At 48.2% G+C, this 13,312-nt stretch overlaps 1 protein-coding gene across 4 annotated transcripts in view; it reads left to right on the top strand.

The window, feature by feature from the left end:
• The first annotated feature begins 7,730 nt into the window (after positions 1-7,730).
• Positions 7,731-13,312, top strand: part of cgna (cingulin a) — a 75,574-nt gene continuing 69,992 nt past the window's right edge. For 3 of the 4 annotated variants that reach the window (XM_080184036.1, XM_080184031.1, XM_080184035.1), the window contains exon 1: positions 7,731-7,859. The gene's annotated coding sequence lies outside the window, so the exon portion shown is untranslated. Of the gene's footprint in view, positions 7,920-13,312 lie in introns of all 4 variants that reach the window. The other variant, XM_080184034.1, reaches the window with a different exon arrangement.

A 13,312-nucleotide genomic window follows, 5' to 3' on the forward strand; every position in this document is an offset into this window, starting at 1 on the left:
TGGGGGGGGGCGGAGAAATGCATTCTTGACACTTAAGCTGCGGCCTGGAGTTACGAGGGTTGTTGTTGTCTTGGGATGGGAGGGGGATGTTGGGGAGGGGGTTGGTTATGATGGGGGTTGTGGGGCAGCGAACCGTCATTGTAGTGGGTTGGGGGGGGGGTGCGGGTAGGGGCTCTTTAATAAACTGAGGGGGGTAGGCCAAAGGCTGTGAGAGGGGAGGACACGGAGGGAGGGAGGGAGGGAGGGATGACCTTGCCAGAGTTACCCCACCCTCCTTCACCCCCCACCCTCCATCAGCCTCCTGAATCCTGAAGTGATCCCGTTGATTGGGATGGGTTGTTGGGGGCCGAGGTGAGTGAGGGGGGTGGGAAATAAGGAAGGGAGCAGGGAGGAGTTTTGGAAGAAGGAGGTTAATGAGGAGGAGGAGGACCAGCCTTGATGGAGGCGACATTGCGAGGAAAGTAGACCGATTCCCTTTAAGAACTACCATCCAATGTCAGTGCGGGCTTGACCCTGTCTCGGGGGGGAGGCGAGGAGGCGGGTGTTGGGTTGGGGGGGATTGGAATCCCAGTGGTTGGACCCCCCCAGTTCCAGGAGCTTCCTTTGGAGCAGAGCTGGCTTGATATCGGCCAACTTGGAGTCAGACAGATCCCCCTCTCCGCATACCCATCCTCATCCCATCGACCTGTCCTCCTCCCCGCAATTACCCGAATCCACCCAACCCACTTCTCCCACGCCTCGTGGTTTGGTTCCAAAGGGATGGATATTTGGCTTCAAGGAGAGGCGGATTTCCTACCCCCCACCCCCCGCCTGTACAAGCAAGCCTCCCCCACCGCCCCCCACCCAACCCCGAGGATCCAGGCTCTTCCTCCCAACACCCCTAGAAGATTAGTTGGTTCCAACATTCACCGCAGCTCGTCACCCTCAGACCGACACCCTTACCTGGAGTCACCTCCGTGAGACGTGGGAAGTGGAAGTGGGCCATTCGGCCCATCGAGCCTGCTCCACCATCTTGTGACCAACCCAATCAACTTATCCCCCTCAATTTCCACACTGATTGAAGATTAGAGACAGCTGGCCCCTGGAGATCTCCAATGGCCCAATTACCTTAACCTTTCTCACGCTCGATCTTATATCTTTTCGGATGGGTAAGAACATAAGAAATAGGAGCAGGAGTTGGCCATCTAGCCCTTCGAGCCTGCCCCGCCATTCAATAAGACCATGGCTGATCTGAAGTGGATCAGTTCCACTTTCCCACTTTCTCCCCATAACCCTTAATTCCCTTGTCTATCAGAAACCTATCTACCCGTGACTTAAATATATTCAGCGAGGTCGCCTCCACCACTTCAACGGGCAGAGAATTCCAGAGATTCACCACCCTTTGAGTGAAGAAGTTCCTCCTCAACTCCGTTCTAAACCGACCCCCCCTTATCTTGAGGCTGTGCCCTCTAGTCCTGCTGTCCTTTCTAAGCGGGAAGAATCTCTCTACCTCTACCCTATCCATCCCCTTCATTATCTTATACGTCTCTATAAGATCCCCCCTCAGCCTTCTAAACTCCAACGAGTACAGACCCAGTCTATTTAGTCTCTCTTCATAGTTCAACCCCCTCATCTCCGGTATCAGCCTAGTGAACCTCCTCTGCACTCCCTCCAAGGCCAATATATCCTTGCGCAAGTGCGGCGACCAAAACTGCACACAGTACTCCAGCTGCGGCCCCACCAGTGCCCTGTACAGTTGCAGCAAGACCTCCCTGCTTTTATATTCTATCTCCCTCGCTATAAGGGCCAACATCCCATTCGTCTTCCTGACCACCTGCTGCACCTGCAGACTGGGTTTTTGCAACTCGTGCACAAGGACCCCCAGGTCCCTCTGCACAGTAGCATGCTGGGTAGCATGCTATCCTTCCTTAGATACGGGACCATGTCTGCCTGGATACCACCATGTCTGCGTGGGTTTCCTCCGTGTGCTCTGATTTTCTCCCACAGTCCAAAGATGTGCAGGTTAGGTGGATTGGCCATGCTAAATTGCCCCTTAGTGTCCAAAGATGTGTAGGTTAGGTTGATTGGCCAGGCTAAATTGTCCCTTAGTGTCCAAAGATGTGTAGGTTAGGTGGATTGGCCATGCTAAATTGCCTCTTAGTGTCCAAAGATATGTAGGTTAGGTGGATTGGCCATGCTAAATTGTCCCTTAGTGTCCAAAGATGTGTAGGTTAGGCGGATTGGCCATGCTAAATTGTCCCTTAGTGTCCAAAGATGTGTAGGTTAGGCGGATTGGCCATGCTAAATTGTCCCTTAGTGTCCAAAGATGTGTAGGTTAGGTGGATTGGCCATGCTAAATTGTCCCTTAGTGTCCAAAGATGTGTAGCTTAGGTGGATTGGCCATGCTAAATTGTCCCTTAGTGTCCAAAGATGTGTAGGTTAGGGTGGATTGGCCATGCTAAATTGTCCCTTAGTGTCCAAAGATGTGTAGGTTAGGGTGGATTGGCCATGCTAAATTGTCCCTTAGTGTCCAAAGATGTGTAGGTTAGGGTGGATTGGCCATGCTAAATTGTCCCTTAGTGTCAGGAGGGCTAGCAGGGTAAATATGTGGGATCACGGGGATAGGGTTTGGGTGGGATTCCGGTCGGTGCAGACTCGATGGAGCCGAATGGCCTTCTGCTGCACTGTCGGGATTCTGTAAACTCTCGGTCAAACTGATCAAGCATTCTCCGCATCCCCCCTTCCCTCCCCAGCCACCCCCCCCCCCCCCCCCCCAACACCCCCTCCCACCACCTCCTGGACCTTGGGATGTCTCCTGCAACTCCTCCAAGCTCCACCTCCCACCCCCCCCCCACCCCCGGCCACCATTTCCCCTCGGTTAAAAGTTCCAGGGGGACAAACGGGACAGATCTTCGTATCTGACTTATCGATTTGGTTAACGGGATATCGGACGCTCTTGGCGACCGGGCTGTAACTTGGCGAAGGGAGAACGCTGGAAGTCCAAAGACCTGGGGGCGCGCCGGCGATAACCACCAGCGTTCGAAAGAGGGGGGAGGGAAAAAAAAAACGGGTCGACGTTTCGGGAGGGTGGGTGGCAAAGATCCTTTGTCACGGTTTCCGGGATGACGGTGGGGGACCGGGAGGGCAAGAAATAGCTTTTCCTCTCTCCTGTAGCAAGAGTGCTTTGCCAATTACTGCCTTTCGGAGATGGGGGGAGGGGGGGAACGAAAAATATGGAGCCGCCAACTTTTCCTTATCATAGGGCCAAGTCATGAGGCCACGGCATCTCAGGAAACGTTATTTTCTTAGGGTACAAAGGTGAGGACCAGGACAGTTCCTCGAAAGAGCTAGTCACGGAGAGACACACGTGTAATTTAACATAAAAGGAAAAGAGGAAACTCGAGATCCGAATTATTTTTCACTATTCGTAAGGTTTTATACAATAGTAATCTCTCTTTCTTAAACAAAAAAAACGAAATTTTTTTGCAGAGTGAAATGTAAAATATTACTCTTCCTAGGTATTCGATATTTACTACAGAAAGGAAAAGAGTTCGGAGCGGGGGAGAAAAGAAAAGAATTGTCGCTAAGTTTATTTTACTATAATACGTAGAAGGATTGTAGGGGCGTTTTTGTTTTTTTTATATATACTTTAGCGAAGCAGTTTATCGATGTGGTACACGGTGGCTCCCCCCCAACTCACGTTAAGGGAAAGATAGGGTTTTGCGCTAGCTGGGCATGCCGCGGTTCGGCCTGTGTTTTGAGTGTGTGTGAGGTCTTGGCGGTTAACTTACACCCGCATTTTCAACTGGTGTACCATTCCGCCATCCCCCCCTTTGGATGAGTCAATGCTCTTTAAGGGGAGGTGATGGCCTGGTGGGATTATCGCTAGACTATTAATCCAAAAATCCAGCTCATGTTCTGGGGGACCTGGGTTCGAATCCCGCCACGGCAGACTGTGGAATTTGAATTCAATAAAAAATAGCTGGCATTAAGAATCTACCGATGTCCCATTGTCGGAAAAACCCATCTGGTTCACTAATGTCCTTTAGGGGAGGAAGTCTGCAGCCCTTATCCAGTCTGGCCTACGTGTGACTCCAGAGTAATGTGGTTGACTCTCAACTGCCCTCCAAGGACAACTAGGGATGTGCTGGGCCAGCCAGCGACATCCATGTGTAGGTTAGGTGGATTGGCCATGCTAAATTGCCCCTTAGTGTCCAAACATGTGCAGGTTAGGTGGATTGGCCATGCTAAATTGCCCCTTAGTATCCAAAGATGTGCGGGATAGGTGGATTGGCCATGCTAAATTGCCCCTTAGTATCCAAAGATGTGTGGGTTAGGTGGATTGGCCATGCTAAATTGCCGCTTAGTGTCCAAAGCTGTGCAGATTAGGGGGATTGGCCATGCTAAATTGTCCCTTAGTGTCCAAAGATGTGCAGATTAGGTGGATTGGCCATGCTAAATTGCCCCTTAGTATCCAAAGATGTGTAGGTTAGGTGGATTGGCCATGCTGAATTGTCCCTTAGTGTCCAAACATGTGCAGGTTAGGTGGATTGGCCATGCTAAATTGCCCCTTAGTGTCAAAAGATGTGCAGGTTAGGTGGATTTGCCATGCTAAATTGCCCCTTAGTGTCAAAAGATGTGTAGGTTAGGTGGATTGGCCGTGCTAAATTGACCCTTAGTGTCCAAACATGTGCAGGTTAGGTGGATTGGCCATGCTAAATTGCCCCTTAGTGTCAAAGATGTGTAGGTTAGGTGGATTTGCCATGCTAATTTGCCCCTTAGTAGCCAAAGATGTACAGGTTAGGTGGATTGGCCGTGCTAAATTGACCCTTAGTGTCCAAAGATGTGCAGGTTAGGTGGATTGACCATGCTAAATTATCCCTTAGTGTCAGGGGAACTAGCTAGGGTAAATGCATGGGGTGAGGGCCCAGGTGGGATTGTGGTCAGTGCAGACTCGATGGGCAGAATGGCCTCCTTCTGCACTGTCGGGATTGTACCGACTTTCGCGGGGCTTGTGAAGGTGTGGGGGGGGGGGGGGGCACGTGAGTAGGACGGGAGTGGGGCGTGGGCAGGGAGCGAAGGCTAAACAGAGATTCCTTCAAGGGTAAACCACACACGCGCAAAACGCAGGTTGTGTCACGCATTCCCGAAGCAGTGTATGTGGTCTGATACCGTCGTAGCAGTGGGGGTGGGGGGGAGCGTAGAGTAGGACACGCGCCCCTGCTGTGTGTTAGCGGCAGACAAAAAAAAACTACATCTCGACGTGGCCCCCGACCCCGCTTTTGGTGGGGGAGGGGGGTGGGGGGGAAGGGTGGCAGGGTGGGGGAGTGCGGAAATCGAGTCACCTGTATACCACCGGACTTTACTCAGTGATCGCAAGTGTTCCCTTGAGAAGGAAACAACATTGAAAGATTAGAATTTGTGTTTTACAGTTTTAATTAAAAAAAAAGGTTTTTTTTGTATACTTTCAATGGCAATAAAAAGAGATTTTATAAAACAAGAACCGTTCCAGTCTGCTCACTTACTGACTTATCGGTGTCACAGGTCGGCTGACGTTAACACTGCGATGGAGTTACTGTGAAAATCCCCCAAGTCGCCACACTCCTGTTTGGGTACATTGAGGGACAATTTAGTGTGGCCAATCCACCCTAACCAGCACATCTTTGGACATTAAGGGGCAATTTAGCATGGCCAATCCACCCTAACCTACACATCTTTGGTCACTGAGGGGCAAATTAGTATGACCAATCCACCCAACCTACACATCTTTGGACACTAAGGGGCAAATTAGTATGACCAATCCACCCAACCTATACATCTTTGGACACTAAGGGGCAATTTTGCATGGCCAATCCACCTAACCCGCATATCTTTGGACACTAAGGGGCAACTTAGCATGGCCAATCCCCCTAACCTGCTCATCTTTGGACACTAAGGGGCAATTTGGCATGGCCAATCCACCTAACCTGCACATCTTTAGACACTAAGGGACAATTTAGCATGGCCAATCCACCTAACCTGCACAACTTTGGACACTAAGGGGCAATTTAGCATGGACAATCCAACTAACAAAATTGGGAGTCTGGTCTGGGATCGTAACAAAATTGAGGGTCTTGTTCTGGGATTGTAACAAAATTGGAGGTCTTGTTCTGGGTTCATGACAAAATTGGAGATCTTGTTCTGGGATCGTATCAAAATTGGGAGTCTTGTTCTGGGATTGTCACAAAATTGGGGGGGGTTCTTGTTCTGGGATTGCAACACAATGTTGTGATTTTTAATACACCTACAGCAATGCCCAACATTGAGGATCCATCAATTTTAATCTCCATTTCCTTTAGTTTGAACCAGCTCTGTTTTTTATCATTAGAGACTAGTGTATGAGCTTGCAAAACCCATTCTAGCTCCTCCTGTTCCGTCCCTCAGCAATCTGCTAACTGCTGAAGCCAAGACTCACCTCATCTCCCCGACCACAAGTGCTGCGCTTGGAGTTTCCTTTCTCGAGGTGAGAAACAACAGACTTGTGACAGAGCCGGCAGGTAGTGCAGTGTTCCTGGGTTGACTGATGGTGGAGCTGTGAAATCACTTGACGTTTCAGTCTGGCCATCGAAGGATATGTTCCTTGCTGTTAATTTGAGATCGTACACTTGTACAGCACGCAAGAAAGGCCATTCAGCCCACACAGACTGTGCTGGCTCTCGTGGACATTCGAATCTGGAGAGGTGGGCCATTCGCCCTCAAGCCTGTACCCACTAAGACACGTTTGTGGCTAAACTGATGGTGGTCTTCACTCCATCTTTTTGTGTGACTCCTCCCCCCCGCCCCCCCCCCCCCCCCCCACACTAAGGGGCAATTTAGCATAGCCAATCCACCTAACCTGCACATCTTTGAACACTAAGGGACAATTTAGCATGGCCAATCCACCCTAACCTACACATCTTTGGGCACTAAGAGGCAATTTAGCATGGCCAATCCACCTAACCTGCACATCTTTGGACACTAAAGGGCAAATTAACATGGCCAATCCACCTAACCTGCACAACTTTGGGTACTAATGGGCAATTTAGCATAGTCAATCCACCTAACTTACACTCCTTTGGACACTAAGGAGAAATTTAGCATGGCCAATCCATCTAAGGTAGACATGTTTGGACACTAAGGGGCAATTTAGCATAGCCAATCCACCTAACGCACAATCATTGGACATTAAGGGGCAATTTAGAATGGCCAATCCATCTAATCTAGACATCTTTGGACACTAAGGGGCAATTTAGCATAGCCAATCCCCCTAACCAGCACATCTTTGGACACCAAAGGGAAATTTAGCATGGCCAATTCATCTAACCTGCACATCTTTGGATACTAAGGGGCAATTTAGCGTGGCCAATTCAGCTAACCCACACATCTTTGGACACCAAGGGGCAATTTAGCATGGCCAATCCATCTAAGGTAGACATGTTTGGACACTAAAGGGGGCAATTGTGCATGGCCAATCCATGGGTCCATCACTCCTGCCCATGGCCAGTGCGCACACCTTGATGTGTTGTGCCATCTCCCTCTTGCACCACCTCCTTGGTGGCCATCCACCTGTAGCCACCTCTTCTGGTGTCCGCCTGCCCAGCCTGTCAATCAAACCTGTCCGGAGGGGGGGGCGGGGACTGCTGACTGACAGTCGGGCGGACCAATGGTGAAAGGGGCGGGCGGGGTTGCGGCCAATCGGCGGCGGCGCAGGGCGGGACTTCCGGCACCGCGCTCGAGCCGCAGGTTCGGTTAGAAAGGCACCGTCTCCCGGGTTTAAATCTGATGGAAAAATAAACTGAGGTAAAAGTGGGGCGAAAAAGCACCCATTCGACGGAAAACACCCCGCACTGGAAAACCCTGAGGTAACTTACCCTTCAAAACCTCCCCATCGCCGGGAAAACCCAGCTTTCCGTCGCTGCCAGGTGAGCGCTCAATCCCCCAGGAGCTTCCAACAAGGTGGATTCTCCTCCAATGCAAGGAAACGGCAATGCACCAGGCTGGCCTTCCTGCAATCCTCCTTTTGCATAACAAACATTCCCATTGCCATGCTTTTATTTAGCTGCCCCCAGCCCCCCTAAAGGGAAAGGTAGGCAATGTTGAGTTAACATGGGGGCTGAAATTTGCATCCATGATTTCCCTAACTTCACCTGTTTGCTGTTCTGCGCCGAAGAAGCGTGTCAAAACATGCCCTAACCCTTATTTTCTATCTAAATTTGATTTATTATTGTCGCATGCGCTGGGACGTCCTGGTGACGGTCTCTCTTTACAAGTGCTCTGGGTCCCTTCATCAAATAATACCCTTTTTTAATAATTTGATTATTGGGAGACAGGGAGAAGTATTTCTTTTGCACTATACAGACAAAATGTACCACTCATTTGGTTTAAATTTGATTTATTATTGTCGCATGCATTGGGACGTCCTGACGACGGTCTCTCTTTACAAGTGCTCCGGGTCCCTTCATCAAATAATGCCCTTTTTTAATAATTTGATTATTGTGAGACAAGGAAAAGAATTTATTTTGCACTATACGGACAAAAACGTACCATTTGATTGATTTAAATTTGATTTAATATTGTCGCATGTATTGGGACGTCCTGAACAGCGGTCTCTCTTTACAGGTGCTCTGCGTCCCTTCATCAAATAATACCCTTTTTTAATAATTTAGTTATTGGGATAAAGGGAAAAGTATTGTTTTGTATTATACAGACAAAACGTCCCATTTGTTTGATTTGAGTTTGATTTGAATTTGATTTATTAGTGAAGCATGTGGTGCAACGTCCTGATGGTGGTCTCTCTTCATAAATGCTCTGGGTCCATTCATCAAATGATACCCTTTCTTTATAATTTGATTATTGGGATACAGGGAAAAGTATTGTTCATTTTGCACTATACAGACAAAATGTACCATTTGATTTATTATTTTTGCATGTATTAGAACATCCTGATGGCAGTCTCTCTGTACACCTGTTCTGGGTTCCTTCATTAAATAGTACCCTTTCTTACTAATTTGATTATTGGGATACAGTGAAAAGTATTATTTCTTTTGCATTATACAGACAAAACATACCATTTGTTTGATTTGAATTTGATTTATTATTGTCGCATGTATTGGGACGTCCTGACGACGGTCTCTCTTTACAAGTGCTCTGGGTCCCTTCATCAAATAATACCCTTTTTTAATAATTTGATTCTTGGGAGACAGGGAAATGTATTTATTTTGCAATATGCAGACAAAACGTACCATTTGATTGATTTAAATTTGATTTATTATTTTTACATGTATTGGAGCGTCCTGATAGTGGTCTGTCTGTACGTATGCTGTGGGTCTGTTCATCAAATAATACCCTTTCTTACTAATTTGATTATTGGGATACAGTGAAAAGTATTATTTCTCCTGCATTATATGGACAAAACATCCCATTTGTTTGATTTGAATTTGATTTATTATCGTCGCACGTATTGGGATGAGTACAGTGAAAAGTATTGTTTCTTGCATGCTATACAGACAAAGCATACTGTTCATAGAGTACATAGATTTGATTTATTATTGTCACATGTATTGGAATATCTTGTTGGCGGTCTTTCTTTACAAGTGCTCTGAGTCCGTTCATCAAATAGTACCCTTTCTTAATAATTTGATTACTATCGCATGTATTGGGATGCAGGGAATTCTTGCACGCCATACAGACAAAATGTAACTTTTTCTTTTCATTTGATTTATTATTGTCACATGTATTGGGACGTCCTTCCTGACAGCGGTCTCCCTTAATAAGTGCTCAGGGTCTGGTTGTTAAATACCTTTTTTAATTGATTTGATTTATTATTGTCACAGTGAAAAGTATTGTTTCTTGCGTGGTATACAGACAAAGCATACCATTCATAGAGTACATAGGAACAAAGGAAAGGAGAGGGTGCAGAATGTAGTGTTACAGTCATAGCTAGGGTGTAGCGAAAGATCAACTTAATATCACGTAAGTGCATTCAAAAGTCAGACAGCCGGGAAGAAGCTGTTGTTGAATCGGTCGGTACGTGACCTCAGACTTTTGTATCTTTTCCTGACAGAAGAACAAAGAAAATTACAGCACAGGAACAGGCCCTTCGGCCCTCCAATCCTGCACCGACCATGCTGCCTGTCTGAACTAAAATCCCCTACCCTTCCAGGGGCCATATCCCTCTATTCCCATTCATAGAAATTTATGTATTATGTATTATGTATTTGTCAAGACGTCCCTTAAAAGTCACTACCATATCTGCTTCCACTACCTCCCCTGGCAACAAGTTCCAGGCATCCACTACTCCCTGTATATAAAAAAACTGCCTCGTACATCTCCTTTAAACCTTGCCCTCGCACCTTTAACCTCTGCCCCCTAGTAATTGACTCTTCCACCCTGGGGAAAAAGCTGCTGACTATCCACTCTGTCCATGCCTCTCATAATCTTGTAGACTTCCATCAAGTCTCCCCTCAACCTCTTGTCGCTCCAGTAAGAGCAAACCAAGTTTCTCCAACCTCTCCTCATAGCTAAGGTGAAAGAGAGAATGTCCGGGGTGGTGGTGGTGGGGGGGTCCTCGATTATGATGGCTGCTTTTCCCCGAGGCAGCGGGAAGTGTAGATGGAGTCAATGGATGGGAGGCTGGTTTGCGTGATGGGAGTGGGCTACATTCACCACCCTTTTGTAGTTCCTTGTGGTCTTGGGTAGAGCAGGAGCCCAGACCAAGCTGTGATACAACCAGAAAGAATGCTTTCTGTGGGGCATCTGTAAAAGTTGATGAGACTTGCCACTTCTCATGAAAGAATTATAACATTGGTCAATTTCCACCCCCCTGCCTTCCAAATGGACCTTGTAGCTGTTACGGTTTCAGTATGTTAATGAGTTGGGGTGAGTTTGAACGATTTGAATGCGTTTGATGCAGTTTTCTTTGGAAATAACATAAATAATTGTCTGCCTTTAGAACCAGATGTTTTCAATGATCCCCTGAGTGTTGACTGTGAATAACACCTTACAAGATACTTTCTTCAAAAGTAGGCTGACTTGCAATTTTAGCCACTAATGGGGAGCTGATAGCCTAGTGGTTTCATCGCTATTTATCCAAAGACTCAGCTAATGTTCTGGGGGACCCGGGTTCGAATCCCACCCACGGCAGATGGTGGAATTCGAATTCAATGAAAAATATCTGGAATTAAGAACCCATTGCTGACCTATTGTTGGGAAAACCCATCCGGTTCCCTTTAGGGAAGGAAATCTGCCGTCCTTGCCCCGGTCTGGCCTACATGTGACTCCCAGAGCCACAGCAATGGGATTGACTCTCAACTGCCCCTCCAAGGGCAACTAGGGACGGGCAATAAATGCCGGCTGAGCCAGCGACGCCCATCCGTTTGGCTCAGCCTGGGAGCAGGTTCATGAGGAGACCCTCTGCCTTTCCTGCCCCAGCCCCCTTCTCCGCACCGGGTGCCCGTAAATCAGGAGCAGGGGATGCTGAAGTGCGAACAAAGCATCTTCTCCATCATTGGAAAGAAATCTGTGTAACTGGCTTCGATGTTTAAAGGTTGGAGTGCCGTTTTTGAAGCTTGTCCCCACCCCCAGTTGTAACACGTGCCAGCCTGACGCTTGTGCTGGCATGAATGGATTTCCTTCGCGGTGGACCGAGAGAGAACAGTTCCAGCGTAGAAGCCCGTTAGTGAGATGCCAACTTATTCTAATGATGTGCCTGACATTGAGTAATGGGAGTGCCGCTCTGTCACCGGCGGGGTCGGGGACAATCGCGTCAGGCGTCCGTGTGATTCGGGCCTCTTGCGCAATTTCCCCTCCCATCGGTGATTCCGCCTTATGAGTATGGGAGTGGCCCCCCTCCCCAACACCGTTATTACCACCACCACCACCGTGTATATGGAACCCGAAGGCCTCCAATTTGAGCTACCTGTCCGTGTTGAGTGAACTAGCCTGATGTAAAGACCGCTGTCCTTGCTTATTCGGCAGTGACTCCCGTCCAGAAAGTTTCCAGCCTGTAGAGTTGGGTGCAGAGTTGCCTGCGGTGCCTTCTCTGCGGTCAAGTTGCTTGCCAACATTCCTTGTCCAGGGTCATGCAAAGATTAGGCCCCTTGGGCGAGATACTGAACGATGTTTCTTGGAACGTACCCCAGCAGGATGCCGTACCCCTCTCAAAGGGGTGGGGGGAAGGTGGGGAGGGGAATTTGTTAAGCAGCATAGAGCTATTTTCATCTCGCGTTTCTCTTTTGAAAAGTACGAGTGTTTCTATCTCTGCCCTAAAAAGAAGCGTTATTAATATTCAGTCCATGTGTGTCTGATGCTCGAACATTATTGTCCCAGATAACAATTTGTAAATGTCTCCTCCCAGGCTACAAACTGCAGCATGACACATGAAACCACAGCTCAGGTTTCTGGAGCGTCAAGTTAAACCCAGTGGTGATCTGCGTTGTGTGGGGACAGGAATTTGTTTATTTAATTTTTGTTCCTGTGAGGTTTCCTCCCTCCCTCCCTCCCGGATGTTACTTACGAGCATTGCAGTACAGGAGGGGGCCATTCATAGAATCCCTACAGTACAAAAGGAAGCCATTCAGTCCCCTCGAGTCTGCGCCAACCACAATCCCGCTTAGGGTCTTATCCCTGTAGACCCACGCATTTACCCTTCTCATCTCCCTGATGCTAAGGGGCAATTTAGCACGGCCAACCCACCTAACCCACACATCTTTGGAGTGTGGGAGGACACCCATGCAGACATGGGGAGAACCTGCAAACTCCATACACACAGTTACCTGAACCAGGGATTGGACCTGGGTCCATAGCGCTGTGAGGCAGCAGTATGCCAACATGTCACCCCATTGCCAAGTCTCCAGAATAAATCAGTCAGTCCCACTTACCCCGTGCTGTATCCCCATAGCTCAGCCAGTTTATTTCTTCCAATGCCTAGCCTTTTGTAATCATTCATTTATTTATCTCAGCCAGCTATCATCGATTGTCATAAAAAAAACCCATCTGGTTCACCAGTACCCCCTTTAGGGAAGGAAAACTACTGTCCTTACCTGGTCTGCATGTGGGCGACACGGTGACACAGCAGCAGGGCCTCACTGCGCCAGGGACCCGGGTTCGATCCCAGCTCAAGTCATTGTCTGTGCGTAGTCTGCACATTCTCCCCATGTCTGCATGGGTTTCCTCCGGGTGCTCCGGTTTCCTCCCATGATCTGAAAGACTTTTGAAGTAAAGTTTATTCATTCATCGCGAGTGGGCTTACGTTAACGTTGCAGTAGAGTTACTGTGAAATTCCCCTCGTCACCACACTCTGGTGCCAATTCAGGTT

Source organism: Carcharhinus amblyrhynchos, unplaced genomic scaffold (genome assembly GCF_965287045.1).
Source record: "Carcharhinus amblyrhynchos unplaced genomic scaffold, sCarAmb.v2.hapA scaffold_534, whole genome shotgun sequence".
NCBI classification, from domain to species: Eukaryota; Metazoa; Chordata; class Chondrichthyes; order Carcharhiniformes; family Carcharhinidae; genus Carcharhinus; species Carcharhinus amblyrhynchos.